This window comes from Lissotriton vulgaris, unplaced genomic scaffold (assembly GCF_964263255.1).
Source record: "Lissotriton vulgaris unplaced genomic scaffold, aLisVul1.2 SCAFFOLD_236, whole genome shotgun sequence".
In the NCBI taxonomy this organism is placed as follows: Eukaryota; Metazoa; Chordata; class Amphibia; order Caudata; family Salamandridae; genus Lissotriton; species Lissotriton vulgaris.
This window is the reverse complement of record NW_028246389.1, coordinates 1,896,847-1,913,629: the sequence shown is the minus strand read 5'-3', so window position 1 is coordinate 1,913,629 and position 16,783 is coordinate 1,896,847. Positions and strand designations below refer to the sequence as shown.

The 16,783-nt window shown below is 46.2% G+C and overlaps 1 pseudogene; it reads left to right on the top strand.

Moving 5' to 3' along the window:
• Positions 1-14,263: 14,263 nt before the first annotated feature.
• LOC147665968 (uncharacterized) lies at positions 14,264-15,747 on the top strand (annotated as a pseudogene).
• The last annotated feature ends 1,036 nt before the right edge of the window (positions 15,748-16,783 follow it).

Sequence of the window (16,783 nt, the reverse complement as noted above, 5' to 3'; positions counted from 1 at the left end):
GAATTTAGTTCAATACACAAGATCTCTTCGTCACAGTGTCTTTTAGCAGTGAGCCATCACTGGTAGGCTCTAGTCCGTGTCTTTTCGTTGGCGCTGTTCAGCACCGGCGGTGGAGCTATAGGTCCAGCTCGTTTTTGTCCTTACGCGTTGCAGGGTGCGGTCAGTCCTCTGCTGTTAGACCACAGTCCTGTTCCCTAACCAATCCGTTTAGTGGCGCCTTATGCTCGGCACCTATATTTCCGTTGCAACACCCTATTCCCACTTGAATGCAGTTCTTCCTTTTGGCAATAAGTTACGTGGAAAAGAGGGCGTGTGTGGTTCAAATAGTCGATAGGAGAGGGGGCGGAGTTGGGTCAGAGTTCCTGGGACACACAATAGGGACCAAAGGAGCAAAGGATAACAAGCAGGCAGGCCCATCAATCGGGCCCAAAGAAGGGGGACGGAGACTCCAGGCACACGTGGGTTAGCAGACGGAGGGCTTCAGGGCGGCCCGTCATTTTTCATTTTCCACGTTGAAATTGCGGTCTCGTCCCGTATCTTGTTGCTCTGCAGCCCCACCTTTGGTCGAGGTCACAAGTGTCTCAAGATCCGCAGCCAGGCTGTACGTCACGTCCGACCCTTCTCCTTCGGTGATCGTGAATCTTTGAATAGGTACAAAACAAGTTTTTAGAGAACTGGCAGAAGAAGACATCTACGCATGTGAATTCCTCCCTCAATCCTACATACTTGGGAGATACGCCCATCGGTCACAGTCAGAGGTCTATTACCAGGCAGTGCATATGTCGGCATTCTTATTGAGTTCATGTCAAGTTTATTCATCATCTATATGTGCCACATATAGAGAAAAGTCAGACTCCTATCAACTGTGCATTTCATCAAATTCAACATTTCGGAACTTCCAGGGAGACTCGTCTTTCTAACCTTAGCCTTAACAGTTCTAACATTTTCCTTCAAGGCTGGCTAACCTTTTCAAAGCAGGGCAGGGGTGCCATCATCGAGAGTCAAGTAAAACGGGGTTTTCTCGAGGGACGACAGTTACTCATGGTCATCATGTTTTATATCCGGGACAGCATCTGGGGTAAGCAAATGGGGCGGGGATGCTTCGGGCGCTCGCGCTTGGGTGCAAAAGGGGGTGGGGCAATCTGGGCATTGGGGGTCAATCTAGACGTTGGCGTTCGTCTCTAATGAACAGAAATGAGGTGCCATTGACATACAGTTCCCCTATAAATGGCCAGATTGGGGGACCTTAGTCGTCTTACCTGTCCTTTCCTTCTCAGCCAATTCAAGTTCATTCATTTTGCAGAAAGGAGAGGTAGTAATATGGCGAGATACAAGCATTTTAGTTTCGGTCAATTTTGCTGAACACCATCGCGTTCAATAAGTATCCAATCAGACTGGTGCCAGCGAGGCACGGTTTTACCATACAAAGGAAGAGGAAATAGGGAGACTCCCATAGAGAGTGAGAGTCGTCCGCAATCTAAACGAGCCATTTGGTACACGTATGACATGTAGAGAGAGAGATTGAGACAGACAGACAGAGACAGAGACAGACAGATATAGGAAAAAGAGAGAAAGATAGAGAAAGAGAGAGACGTGCACAAAAATGGGTCATTTAGTGCGTTCACAACACAGAACAACAGGGGGTCAGGTAACACGCAAATACAGACAGGGGGAGGACATAAATCCGCACATTACATACACACAAACTCAGACAAGGAAGACAGGACATGTATTACATATATATAAGACATTCACGACAAAACAGAAAACAATAGTTGGCCAACAAAATCCATATTATATCCTACGTACTATCCTATTTATCTACGTGCTTAGCTCTTTCTACCCTTCCCTCCTTTTCCCTCTCGCTTGTTATCTCTGCGAGTGTTCTCAATTGCCAATACTTACACCTCGGTTAGTCGATCAGAATTTAACCTGGTCGCGCTATTTACCCATGGTTGGATCTTAAACCATTTTTCAGTTCCTTCCTTTGGTGGGAAGTTCTCCAGGCTGAGGCAACGGCAAGTATTGATCGGGAGAACAGTCGGACAGCTTGGCTATATCTATAAGAGTGTGAGAAAGGGGGCAGTGCATTTTGAACATCAGCAACATTTCTAACTTCCCAGACGGGTGGTGCCGTGGTAACCCTTACCCACATATTTTTCTTTGTCCTTTCCCTACCTAGTCAAATGTCTAGTTACATTATCTAACGTGTTATTTCTAGTCAATTTTCGTCATACAGTACCCGTCCAGTTTCTATGTCAGTCCATCCTCCCAGTCGCTATGTTCTAAGGAGGAACAGTCATGTTTAAGTCTACGTCTTTTTTGAAAACTTATCGTCATAACGACTACACACATATTCCCTCTTTCCCTTTTCGTCGGTGGTTTGACCATCGCTCTCCCACACTTCAGCCGACGTTCTGACGTGACCTGCAGAAGGGAGGAGAAAGAAGGGATGGGGGGCAGCATTCAGAGCACATCGACATGCAGTAGTCCGAAAATGTTTTTACCTACCACATACTCGACCTATCTCCACGTACTGCATTTCTTTACCATCTCAGCATTTAAGCCCAGAGGGACCAGTAATGTCAGATAGATAATCATTGACGATCTGCGTATCTACATGATTTACTTGGTCGCAACCCCTTTTGTTGGGTGCAAGGGTGGCGGTCAGGTGGCATTTCTGTGGTGTCGATTTAAGTGCGTCTAAAGCATTTTTCCAGCTGCCTGTGACACATAATGCGGTTGCTAAATATCTGGTCTTTTTAACCTCCAGCTTTCATCATACTTATTTTTCGCTCATCGTAGTAAAACATCCAAAACTCATTAATGCAACTGCTACAACCATGCTTTCTGTTTCAAAATACTTTTAATAAAAAGTGTTGATGTATAAATACAGGCCTACAACCCAGTGGACCGGCCACGGAGCAGATTGAAACTGTACATAAGAAGAACGAAGTTGGTGGCAGTTCATTGCATAAAGTGCAGCAGTGCAATAAAATCGTATTAAACTTCCCTACAGAGCAAGCATGATGTATGTCAAGAATTCAGTTTTTCAATTGATTCATTAATTCATTATCCAAATGCTCATTCACTGTCTAAATTACACCAATTCATTGTTCCCAATCATAATTAGTACCCACCCTAAATCAGTTCATTGTCCAAACACATGATCAATATCTGTATTGCTTTCTTCTCTAGGCACATAATCACTATCCATCTTATCGACTTTCATTGTCCAAAAATGCACACGTATCTCAGAGCATCAAGATTCGAGCAATCCGGGTGAACAGGGAGTTTGAAAGTTTTGTTTTGTGTATCAGCGCCATTTTGGGCGAGGTCAGGCAGGTTCCAGCATAGTCAGAATGTCTCCAACGACTCGTGGTTGGACCAGACCCTTCCGTTGGTAGTTCAAAAAGTTTTGTGCAATGTGGTAACAGTCTAACAATATGGACCATCAATCAAAGAGTGGGGAGGGCGGCAACAATTTTCCTACCGGGTCACTCTGGTGTTCCACCGGAACTGAACAAGTCTGTACCTTGGCTGTGTTTTAGCCATTTCCAAACTGAGGCTGGCGCCGGCAGGAGTGCGTCGATGTCGCGGTTCCCAGTGAGGGGGACGGGGGCGCCCATGTGGAGGGATCGGGGTGCCCCCCGGCTCTCATAGAATCTTCAAAGTTGAGGAGAGAAGGCATGGGGCGTGTGCCCGTCCTGGGCAAAAGACCGCTTTTCGATGTTGACCCTCTTTAAGTAAGAGCATTGGGGTGTCGCTGGAAGCCTCCACCTGGAGGGAGGTGGGGGAGGCTCGTTCGCGCCGCCTCCCCCTTCCAGCGACCCCGCGCCGTTCTCCGGCTCCAGTTGTTTTGGTAAGGCCGTGTCAGGCGATGAAGATGGGGGGGGGGGTCGGTGGCTGAGGCAAGACATCCCCCCCCCCTTTTTGACATGTGGCGGGACTACCTGTAATTGCCCAGGCGCTGACATGTGGCGGGACTACCTACAATTGTCCAGGCGTCGGCATGTGGCGGGACTTCCTGTAAGCGCCGCCGTCCTTGCTTCAGCTTCGGCCTTCTTTGCGGGCCGGATCAGGCGAGAGTGAGAGGGAGGGGGTGGTCGGTGGCTGAGGCAAGACAGCCCCCCCCCCCGCGGCCTGCAGGGCAGCAGAAGAGGAGAGAAAGAGAGGTCCTTATGATTCTTTGGGCCGCCTGCCCAACAGCCTCTCCTTCTGACCGCGGCCAGGCGAGCCTCACATGCCTCGAGGCCTCGCCTTCCGGATGGGCGTAACCGCGGACCTGTTGCACTTCGGGAGCTTCTGGAATGGGGGTAGGTACCTATTGAATTGTTTCTATTTCATGTGACCGTTATTTGGGCGTGGGGGGCAATGAGGCAGACATGTTTGGGGCAGGAATAGGCAACGGAACCTAGCTACCTCGTGGCTGCCTTGGTGTCAAGCTTGTCTTCCCTCGCCATTTTTATGTTTCTTATTGCAGGTTATTTCTAACGTTTCTTATTTTATTTTTAGCGAAGTTGATAACTCATCAGTGGCCTACTGATTTCGCTCAACTCTTTTTCTTGTATTTTTATGCCATAACCTATTATAAGCTATAGCGACTAGTCCACACTTTAATGAACATGTCCTTATTAGGTGTGCCCTCCAGTGGAGCTGGATGGTTCATCTCTAATAAGCGGTCCGGGCTAAACAGGCTACCAACCAGTGGGGAGAAGATAGGCATGACGGATTACAACGGGGACAAAGGTCTGCATTACCTATCTTATCACAGCGGGCAAAGACTAGGCAGAATATTTCTATTCTCCGTTGTTTGGCGGCGGTGAATACCTCAAAAGAACCAATATCGAACAATCAATGTTCGGTCAATCAAACAATCAGTGGGGAGAATAAGTGGGCACGAAAAGTTATCGTTACCTACTCTTTCTCTACCTGCAAAGAGAGACCTTGTTCTTCCCTGTTTGCAGACAAAGAATCTCCAGACAATAATCCACGAACGACAGTTCGGGAAACAGTGGGGGAGGAAGATAGGCACGACGGATTACAATGGGGACAAAAGTCTGCGTTACCTATCCTTCACTGCTTGCAAAGGGAGAGCCTGTTGTTTTCTCCGTTTGCAGACGGTGAATCTCCAGAGGTTTCAACAAAGCGTAATACTAGTATTATCCAAACCAAACATTTCACAATTTGTCGCATTTACGCGACCTTACCCGGACCGGACCGTGTGGGCAGTTCTTCGCCTTCCTCCTTCCAGCGCCCGATCGTTCTCTTACTCCATGATTTTACCGCAGCAGTCCTGTGGGATTCCAGTCAGGACAGTAGGTCACTCGAGAGAGGTCCGTTCAGAATCGGTGAAGTTCATTCAATCGGCAGCCGGGCGAGGGCCCTCTCAAGGCAGGTATACTCCGATCATTTAGATATTCACCTCATCGTCTGGATCTCTCTTACTGGACCTTATGTCACTGATGGGCCCCACGTTGGGCGCCAATTGTGGAACAGGAGCCCGCATTACTATCGATGCCCAGGCTGCTGGCGCAAGTCGCCTCTTAGTTCCCATTCTGAATAGTTACCAAATAAAGAGACGGGCGCTGGGAGCAGGTATCACAAGAACAGGATTTATTGCTCATGAGGAGAGCCTGTCATTTCCGACACGAAACAAGGTGTCATCAGGAGGTGCTCTAACAAGTGAGCTGAGACTCTGTCTTTTATACTTTACAAAACACTTGGCATTACAATCAGGACATTGTGACGCAAAAGAAAAGACATCCCTATAATCCTCGTGTCAATCCTACCCCACATATGTTCACAATAGGGACCCTTGACCTGCTGATAAGAGGGGAGGCAATGACGCAGCTGAGTGTTCCGCTGATTACTAGGAGATGTGCGCCTGATCGTAACCCAGGGGGTGGGGAGGCTAGGATCAATAGTGGGTCCTTTGAAGAGGAGTGACTTCATACAATAAGGGGCAGTAAATGGTATCTCCTGGCTTAGGCGATGGCCTCGGACATGTGTGGTCAGTCGGACTCGGGGGAAGGGGTCATCAAAGGAGTGGTATTCATGCTGCGTGGACAATCGAGCGCGGAGGGAAGGCTTTGTCAACAGAGGGGCATTCATGAAAGGAGAGGAGGTGCTGGTCAGGCGCGGCCGTGACTCCCAAGGACAGGGTCTTGCAGAAGAAGAAGGTTTATGACTTGCCCATGTGAGGGAGAAGGAGGGGGTCAGGGTGCGCGCAGGGTCAGAGTCGCACAGAGAGAGAGAGGTCTTATGACCCGTACATGAGAGAACAGGGGCAGTCAGATACAGCTGGGGGGCTATGTCAGCTGAGGCGAAGGATGCTTCTTCAGGAGGGAAATGGGGGGGGTGCCTGGGTCAAGCAGGAGGGTTGCCTTTCATAGCAGGGTCGCGCAGAGTGCTGGGTTTCATGGTCTATGCATGTGAGAGAGAGGGGGGGGTTTCAAATACACGCAGAAGGGAAGCCGGTGATTCTAATCTTAGGCGGGCAAAAGGCCAGGGTGCCTAAAATGGCTGTCATGTACACATGGGTACAGGCCTTTGCTGGCAGAGGGATGCAGTCAATGCTTTACAGTATTCATGGTGCGCGCAGGGAGAGGAGTGGGAAAAGGGAAATGAACGTTGCTTATGTACATCAATATTTCTAATTTTCTACACATCATGTCGGAAAACAAGCAAACGAGAACACGAGCAAACCCGATCACGCGCACACAAAGTTGCACATGCACTCTCCTTCCTCTTAAATGCAAAGGTACATTCTTATGGTTAGGGCGATTCCGAGAAACAGCTTCCTCACTCAAGCTGTACATTCCTATGGTTAAGCCGATTCCGAGAACAAGACCCCCCATTTGTAACAATTTCCCTATAATCGGGCCGATTCCGAGAAATAGGCCCCGTTTTGCTAAACCACGGCAACCAATTCCGAGAAGAAGAGCCCCCGAATGCTGAAACACGACAAACAGACATCCTGTCACGACCATCTCTCTCTTATCTAAGGAACCAGCCTAGGGTTATTTCTCCACATTTCTGCTTCTCTCGTGCTTCCTCATTTAATCATGATGCAGCCTCATCTCCTCTGCCATGTTTCCTCTTTTTATGATGCAGCCTCTTTTCTTTAGTCATGACTTCTGTTTTATTGCAACATATGACACGTGCCTGCATTAAAGGGAAGCTCCTTCCTCATTTCCATGTATAAATATACTGTGTTCTGAGAATAAATTTAGAGATTCTTCCGATCATCCTCAGGTGACGGAGCTCTCCCTTAACACGAGTTACTGAATACAGACCCTGAATTCGAACCACCACAGACTCTGCTCTTCATACTTGACCTTATTGATATTATAGAAATTCCGATCAAGGTAAATTACTAAAATATTTACCACTGTAAATTGGCGCCCGAATAGGAACTTCCCTTTCTCCCCCACGCCGGTGATGCGGACCCAAACCGGTCTCTTCAAGACATCGACGGACTTCAAAAGAGTGCACGCTGCAGGGTGTTCCTGCATGAACTCCTTCGTGTCCGAGAGAGACTGTACCGAGGTCTGAGCATCCATACGAGGCGGTGAGGACGACAGCGGAAGTCTCGACCCAGAGCCCGAATCTTGTGAAGATTGCTGAGTCCAAGGTCTTCAGAACCCTGACAAGTCCCCCGATCAAGAGCGCAGCGCAACTAGTCCAGTGTCCAGATCTTCAAGATCTTCAAGTTCTCTGCACCTCGGTGAGTACTGCTGGGGGTGTATCAAGACGGGTTCTGATTTTTCAGAGCACGGTCAAGACAGGTTCTGATTTTTCAGAGCACGGTCAAGACGGCTCTAGGTTTCTAGAAAACGGTATGGTTGTATTCTGATACTCAGGATATATCAAGTCATCAAGTGTAAGTTTTTGTTGTTTGTTGTTTATTGTCACAATGCCTTTGTTTTCAAAGTTGTGTAAACTGGGTACCCGGAGGGGGTTACTGGAACAAGATGTACCAGTCCCCCCAAAGGATACTCCTGGTTTTCTTATGTATACGAAATATGGAATTGGTGCCGTTTTGTACTTGGATTTGTGGAAGGAGTACACTCAAGATTTAGAAATTGCGATTAGATGGCCAAAGAGTGGCACATGGGATTTGAATTGTATCATGGCAGTTGAAAAGAAATGTTGGGAAAAGAAAGCAAGACCCTCAATGTTAGAGAGTATCGAATTATGGCGAAAGGAAGCACATCAAAGGGAACAGAAAGAGCAAAGGAAAGTAGAGAAAGCAAATAGAATGTCAGAAGAAAGTAAGATGATAAAGTTACGAGAACAGAATGCGGATATTAATTTTGAACAAATAAAGAGGGAGGCCTCGGCCTCCGTGACGGGGATGTGGCCCGTCCTTTCACAAAAGACAGAGTCCGATGATAACCCTAGTATTCCCACAGCACCTCCATGTCATAAAACTCCTTCTGCTCCCAAAGACTTCATTACCACTTACTTAATGGAACCTCTTCCTGCTTATACCAATCAAATAACAGCCAGACGAGTAGTCACCCCGACTGAAACCATCTCTGACACCTCAAGCGGAGATCCACCCATGTTAGAATGTGATTACGACCCGACCCCAGGGGAAGGTTCACAAGTGGATATCTCCCTTCGCCTACGAGAGGCTCTAGAAGGTATACGGGAGGTACCGAATGTCACAAATTGCCTAAACAAGATTTACGAGGCTCTTCGAACAGGAGAAAATTTAGAAACCCTACAAGAAGCTATTAAAAATAGGCGCATAGAAAAGGCCTCTCACGATTCATGATCACTTGTTTTATCAGAATGATAGCTAGTGCAGGAAAAAGAGTTCCTGATGATTTATTACAACTAGATCAAGCAGTGGTTGAAGGTAATTACAAAAAGATAAAATAAATAGATCTTTTTATTCCACTCTTCACAAGCAAGGTTTCTGATTCCCATCGAAAATACACCCCATCTCAGGAAATAGAGAATGAGAGTACAGACAGGGAAGAAGAAACTGCCTTTCAAGGAGCAGTACGCTCCCGTATCCCTCGTTCCCAGAATAGTGGACAATTCAAAATTAAAACTAAGAAATTGTCAGCTCCTACAGATAGATTGTTCCAACAAACACAAGAAGCTCTAGATGATTGGATGGACGACGAACCTCCACTCACTACCCAAGAAAAAGAACTAGCTCGATCAAGCACCCATTGGGTATCTCAATACTCTATATATGGCCCTGACATAGTTGCTCAAATGTTTTTATCGATCCCTCTAACATCCCAAAGGCTAGCAAGCATCTATATGGTTCAACACCTCATTACGATGTACGAAGATACTGGTGCCAGCCCAAAAAGTTACATCCTCTCTTACGAGACTGCTTAGAAGGGAGGTGGGTGGCCAGGGGAGAAGAGTTCCTAAATATTTTCCTTGACCTACGACAGCGATATATTCAATACTTTCCAGACAGTTATGACGCAAATCCCCATCACTATGACCAAGGACAGTTCCCTCTCCGAGAAGTACATCCCGTTCTAGATTCTGGAGGAAAGCTACAGCAAACATTTGTCTACACACCCCTGACAAAAATTGAAATATTAGAAATGAAGAAAATGGTCCCTTCCCATGAAAAAGATCCTTCGGGTTTCCATAGGGAACTCAAGGATATTCTCCAAATGGGTTCCTTTACCTATAAGGATCTCAATATTCTCCTCAAAGTCCTACTGCCTCAAGGGACATATGACAAACTAAAAGAGAAAGATTGGGAGATAGAAGGGAAAAAGATAGCAGGGACAGCTCTAGAGACAGAAGAAAATACTCGTGCTGCTGGACAAGGCTTGGGACCTCTAGTCCTAGAACTCCCTCGCCTTCTCCCGAAGTTACTCTCCCAGTTGCTGACCACTAAGAAAGAAGATTGGGATGCTATCTCTGCATGCAAACAGAAACCAGATGAGGATATAAGGGACTATTATACAAGGTTAGAGAAATGTTTCCTCATCAACAGCGGCCTCTCCTCAGGTGGAGACGCCTATACTTGATTATTTGTCTCCAAATTCGTAGAGAATGCCTTGCCTACGATCAGAAATAGAGTACTGAAGGTAGAGAGTACTTGGCAAGCAAGCTCCCCTTCACAAGCACTTCAGATGCTCCAATATCACCAAAATAGAATTAGAGATGAACAAGAACAAGAAAAGAAAAGAACAAAGGATACTAAAATGAAGGTATTGGTAGCACAGACTAATGCAATCCAGCAGACCCCTAAACAACCTCAAGTGTCACAAGAAAAAGTTACTTGCAATTATTGCAAAAAGCCAGGTCACTTTGTGCGTGACTGTCCAGTATTACAACATAATATTGCCACTGGGAAGACCCAACCCCGTAACTATCCCCCACGACCCTCTGTTCCCACATCAGCTCCTCCAACTGATACTAAACCTGCCACCCAACTCTATCAGTACCCAGTGTCATCCTATCCTGAATTCCCCTCAATTTCATGACACAGCTGGGAGGAACACGATAGTCGTCCACTGATCCCGGTCCCGGTCGACCAAAAGGGTCCCTATGTAAATGCTAAACTCTTAGGTAAGGAAACAAAATTTCTAATAGACACCGGGACCAGTAGGACGACGGTACAACACAACGAAGTTCCCAAGGTACCCCTCTCTGGCTCGAATAGTATTTCCTTGGGTTTTCAGGTATACCAGTCATCAACAAGGTTTCTGAACCAGTATCACTTCAAGTTGGTCCTCTTACAACATCCACTGATTTGGTGCTTACTAAGTCATGTCCCGAAAACTTACTCGGCATCCAGACGTTAAAGGAACTGGGTGCTTTGATATGCTGTTCCCCGGAAGGAATACGACTATTCCTCCGAGATTTCAAAGGTCATTTTACCACACGAGAATTAGACGTCAGATTAAGAGACATTCCTGCTACATTATGGGCTACAGATCCGACTGACGTAGGGTTCATGGACATTACACCACACATGGTCACATTTAAAGAAGGTGTTGTCCTACCTTGTGTCCGACAATACAAGTTACCTCCAGATGCAGAACAAGCCCTCATCCATATTATCGATGACTTAATACAGAAAGGAGTAGTCAGAGAAGTACCTTCCAACATATGTAATTCACCAGTCTTACCAGTAAGAAAGAAAAAAGATGACGGTGCACCACCAGTTTACAGACTAGTAGTTGACTTACGTGAAGTAAACAAGTGTGTGGTACCACAATACCCTGTGGTCTCTGACATCAGTACTCTGCTAGCAGCTTTAGATCCTAAAGCCACACATTTTACTGTAATCGACCTAAAGAACGCTTTCTTCAGTGTACCCATTCACCAAGACAGTCAGTACCTATTCGGATTCTCACTACAAGGTTGTAGCTTCTGTTTCCAAGAGCTCCTCAAGGGTACACAGAAAGTCCCAGTATCTACAGTCAGGCACTTAAAAGACAGTTAGATGACATTGTTATGCCCTCAAATACAACATTGTTACAATATGTCGATGACATACTGATCACCGCACGCTCTGAACCAGAATGTGAACAAGCATCACGAATCGTCCTAATGTTCCTTGCACAACATGGCCACAAGGTGTCACCCTCGAAATTACAATTGTGTTTACAGCAGGTGGCCTACCTAGGACACCTGCTGTCAAAGGAGGGTAGGGCACTCACACCTGAAAGAATTCAACTCATTTTTACCATTTCTGTCCCTAAGACACAGAAAGAAGTCCGTGCCTTCATTGGCCTCACGTCCTACTGTAGACAGTGGATTCCCCAATTTGCTTGCTTGGCCAAACCCCTGATACAGCTAACGACCACAACCTCTTCCCTATTGTCATGGACACCTGATCATACTTTTGCTTTTGATACCCTTAAACAAGCATTATGCTCTGCACCCGTCCTAGCTACACCCGATTATGCCAAACCTTTTGTCCTCTTTGTCACAGAACGGGAAGGTACAGCCTTGTCAGTACTCACACAAACACAAGCCAACAAACATTGTCCCTGTGCTTATTTTTCTAGCACTCTTGACCCTGTTGCACAAGGTTTGCCTGCGTGTTTGAAATCTGTGGCAGCTACAGCTCTAGCAATACGACAAAGTGATTCCATAGTCCTAGGACACTCTCTTGAAGTACAAGTTCCACATGCAGTAGAACTACTCTTGAATATGACACAGACACAACATTTGATCATAGCCCGCCTCACAGGTTACGAAGTCACTCTGTTCCAACCCCACATCATCATCAAAAGATGCAATATCCTCAACCCAGCTACGTTACTGCCTACTATTCCTGTTGACAATCAGATTTACGACTGCTTAGAAGTAGTCGAACTAGTCACAAAGCCCTGGTCTGATCTTACAGATGTCCCTCTAAGTATACCGGAACATACACTGTTTGTAGACGGTTCCTGTATGCGCCTCCAATCAGGCGAACTTTCAGCAGCCTATGCTGTCACTACAGAAAACACAGTCCTCTTAGCAGCCAGAATATCCGTACATTCAGCACAAGCAGCAGAGCTAATAGCTCTCACACAAGCATGTGAGTGGTCTAAAGGAAAACGAGTCAACATCTACACCGATTCACAATACGCATTTGGGGTAGTCCACAATTTCGGTATCTTGTGGAGAGAGAGAGGTTTCCTAACCTCTCATGGAACAAAAATCCAACATGGAGATCTTATCCTCCAGCTACTAGAAGCAGTACACAGACCCACAGAAGTAGCTATACTAAAATGCAAAGCACATACCAAAGTCATAGACTCTATCACTAGAGGCAATTCTCTGGCGGACGCCACAGCTAAACATGCTGCTCAGACAGGAACACTAAACACTGAAACCTTCATTAGAACTATCTGTACAGTTATCGATCCCACCAAAGATGTAGTAGACATCCAAAACCAAGCCACAGAGACCGAAAAGAGAAAATGGGAGGAAGAGGGAGGTTCACACACAGATCAAGGTTGGGTAACAAAAGACAAGTCCAAATGGTTTATCCCTGACATAATGGTTCTCGTAATGATAGAAACTGCCCATGGTCCTGCCCATCTAGGAGAAAAAGGAATGTTAGACAGTCTGAATTTGATATGACACAACAAGCATCTGCGTGCAGCAGCCAAACAAAAAGTACGAACCTGTATGATTTGCTGTCAGTTCAATCCCGGGAAAAGTGTATCAGTTGAACAAGGAGGGTTCCATCCTCCAGATCACCCCTTTGAAGTCTTCCAAATAGATTATATCCAAATGAAAAGATGTCGAGGATACAAGTATGTCCTCGTAGTAGTCTGTACCTTAACCCGATGGACTGAAGCTTACCCTGTCCCAGACTATGGTGCCCAAATGACAGCTAAACAATTGGTGAGGGAATTTTTCCCTAGATACGGGTTGCCCAGAGTCATCTACTCTGACAATGGACAACCATTCTCCTCTAAATTAATGGAAGCAGTTTCCCTACTGTTAGGTTACACCTGGAAATTTCACTGTGTTAGACACCCCCAAGCAGCAGGCCTGGTGGAATGACACAACCAGACATTAAAAACCAAGTTGGCAAAAATATGCGCTGACAAGCAAATAGACTGGGTGACAGCTCTTCCAGTTGCCCTGTTCTACATGCGAATGGTGGCACATTCTCGGACGGGCCTGTCACCCTATGAGGTCACATATGGGAGACCTCCAAATATCTGGGGTGTCCCATCTCCTAAAAAACTAACTGATATTGACGCAAATGTACTAACAGATTACTTGGCTTCTTTGATGTCTGCACTACGTTCTTGCCGTTCACAGGTGGCTGCAGCCTTTCCAGACAAGACCACGCCCGACGAGCACTCCCTTTAGCCTGGCCAATGGGTGCTCGTCAGAAATTTTGACCGAACCAGCCCTCTGGAAAGAAGGTGGGCGTCTCCCAAGCTGGTGCTGCTCACAACGAGGACCGCCGTCAAAGTCGAAGGACGAAAAGGATGGCTCCACGTGAGCCACTGCAAGCCCTTCTTCGGACCAACTCCTTCGGACGCTGTTGCTGATCCCGAGACCAGAGAAACTAAACCATCAGACTTTAAAGACACTGAAACGACAGACTTTATTTCACCCCTTCCAGAACTTTTGCCCAAAGAAGGGTAGAAATCGCGGCTGCGATCTTATCCAAAACAGACTTGAGACATTGCGCCTGACCTCGACCTACCAGTGGCTATTTAAGCCCAAGACGGACGCTTGGTGAAGCGGTTGCTGGGAAGTGTCCGGTCACTGGCGCATACTTTACTCAGACTAAGCAGCCGAAATCATGAAGACAAAGACTCATTGTGCAAAATTGTTACAGAACAAAGTCTCCATTTTCCTTTCTATCATGATTCTTATTTTCTGCATCATGGCTTGTCTAGGTTGGTTCCTTCATCTAGCTTTTCCACTTTCTTCCCCTACGCTTTTGAACAACACTGCTATGCATTCACACGTAGATCTTCCCCCGCATCTCGAAAGTAGAAGAAAAGAATTCTTCAATAACACATTCATCTCCACACTTCATCAACACCAACTAGTTATCAACAAAACCAACTGTTGGGTCTGCGGCTTAATGCCACACTCCGTACATGGAGGTATGCCTTTTATCCCTCTCCCTTTCGGCTATGCTGGATCTACTTATGCTCTCTCTATGATATTCTCCGCCTCTGTTAGAAACATCCCTAAAACCAAGACCAAGAACACTAGTACCTGGAACGAGATAAAAACAAAGACTGTGCGCGCTGTTCAAAAGATGGTAGATTTCAACGCAACATGGGGACGAGCAGATAATAGTGAAAATACCAGTTATTCCCTCTTTAACAACACTACCTCCTTTAGAGAAACATTCTCAGTTCAGAAGAGACAGACAGAACAGGGAGGATGGGCTGTGCCTCATAAGGGCCTGTTTTGTGTAAGAGGTAAGGGCAAGGGTCAGAAGATGGGAGACAGTGAGTGTAATAAGACGTACACCCTACCTGATTTAAACTTCCCAACAATGACTACCGCCCCCAACACTTATTTTATTTGTGGACCTCACGCACGTACTTGGCTACCTCAAGGCTGGTCCGGGAAGTGCTACATTGCATTTCTCCTCCCCCCTACATACACCGCCCCAGCAGATTATCATCTAAGTGATCCTCCGACCGTGATTAATAGACGGCGAACGGGGGTCATGGATGCTGAAGACACAGTGGATCAGGAGGCTGGCGATTTCTTCAAAGGAATCATCCCTTTCTGGGGGCCCATGATCAATAGCCGCCACATAAGACAACTGACTCGTGTAGTCCAGGGAGCCATAAACGAAACAGCTGGTGCATTAAGTAACATCACTGCTGAGATGGCTTCCGATAGACTCATGATGTTACAGAACCGTATGGTCCTAGATATCATATTAGCGGACCGTGGTGGCGTATGTGAACTGATCGGATCCAGCTGCTGTATATACATTCCAGATAATGCCCCCTCAGTATATTCTGCCATTTCCCGCCTTCATGTACTTTCAAAGAAACTAGACCTAGACACTGCTGCCTGGTCCCTGACGGGATGGCTCTAGGGCCTCCTGTCCTCATGGGGATGGAAAATCCTTACGGTAATAGGTCTTGCTCTAGCCATTCTCTTCACCTGTTGCCTTTGTATTCAGTGGGCCCAGCTCTCTGAAGTTTCTGTACCACTGCCTGCATTCCTAAACCCCAGTCCAGAAAGAAAGAAAAGGAAAGAATCATGTTACAGGAACAAGTAGATGGCCTAATGAGTATAGAAGTAAACTAAAAAGAAGAAGAATTTTAAAAGGGTATATTATGGGACAAGGATGGAATGTGGAAAAAGATAATTTTTCGTAGTTTATGTCCCATCATACACCCTCTCAGTCACGTCCCCGAGCCCATCATGTCGGAAAAGAAGCAAACGAGAACACGAGCAAACCCGATCACGCGCACACAAAGTTGCACACGCACTCTTCTTCCTCTTAAATTCAAAGGTACATTCTTATGGTTAGGGCGATTCCAAGAAACAGCTTCCTCACTCAAACTGTACATTCCTATGGTTATGCCGATTACAAGAACAAGACCCCCCATTTGTAACCATTTCCCTATAATCGGGCCGATTCCGAGAAATAGGCCTCGTTTTGCTAAACCACGGCAAACAATTCCAAGAAGAAGAGCCCCCGAATGCTGAAACACGACAAACAGACATCCTGCACGACCATCTCTCTCTTATCTAAGGAACCAGCCTAGGGTTATTTCTCCACATTTCTGCTTCTCTCGTGCTTCCTCGTTTAATCATGATGCAGCCTCATCTCCTCTGCCGTGTTTCCTCTTTTTATGATGCAGCCTCTTTTCTTTAGTCATGACTTCTGTTTTATTGCAACATATGACACGTGCCTGCATTAAAGGGAAGCTCCTTCCTCATTTCCATGTATAAATATACTGTGTTCTGAGAATAAAGTTAGAGATTCTTCCGATCCTCCTCAGGTGACGGAGCTCTCCCATAACTCGAGTTACTGAATAAAGACCCTGAATTCGAACCACCACGGACTGTGCTCTTCATACTTGACCTTATTGATATTATAGAAATTCCTATCAAGGTAAATTACTAAAATATTTACCACAGGGGAGTCCACTCCATAACATCACATTCGTTTGTAAGTGCAAGTTTACCCTGACTAGTAACTTGACACTGAATTTACAGGTGTTTACTTGAATATTCTTTTAAGAACAATATGTATGAAGAATATCGAAACATTACAACTATAGGATTACGCATGCTACATATATAACTGGGTGTCTCAGCAGTGTCCTTTAATAGG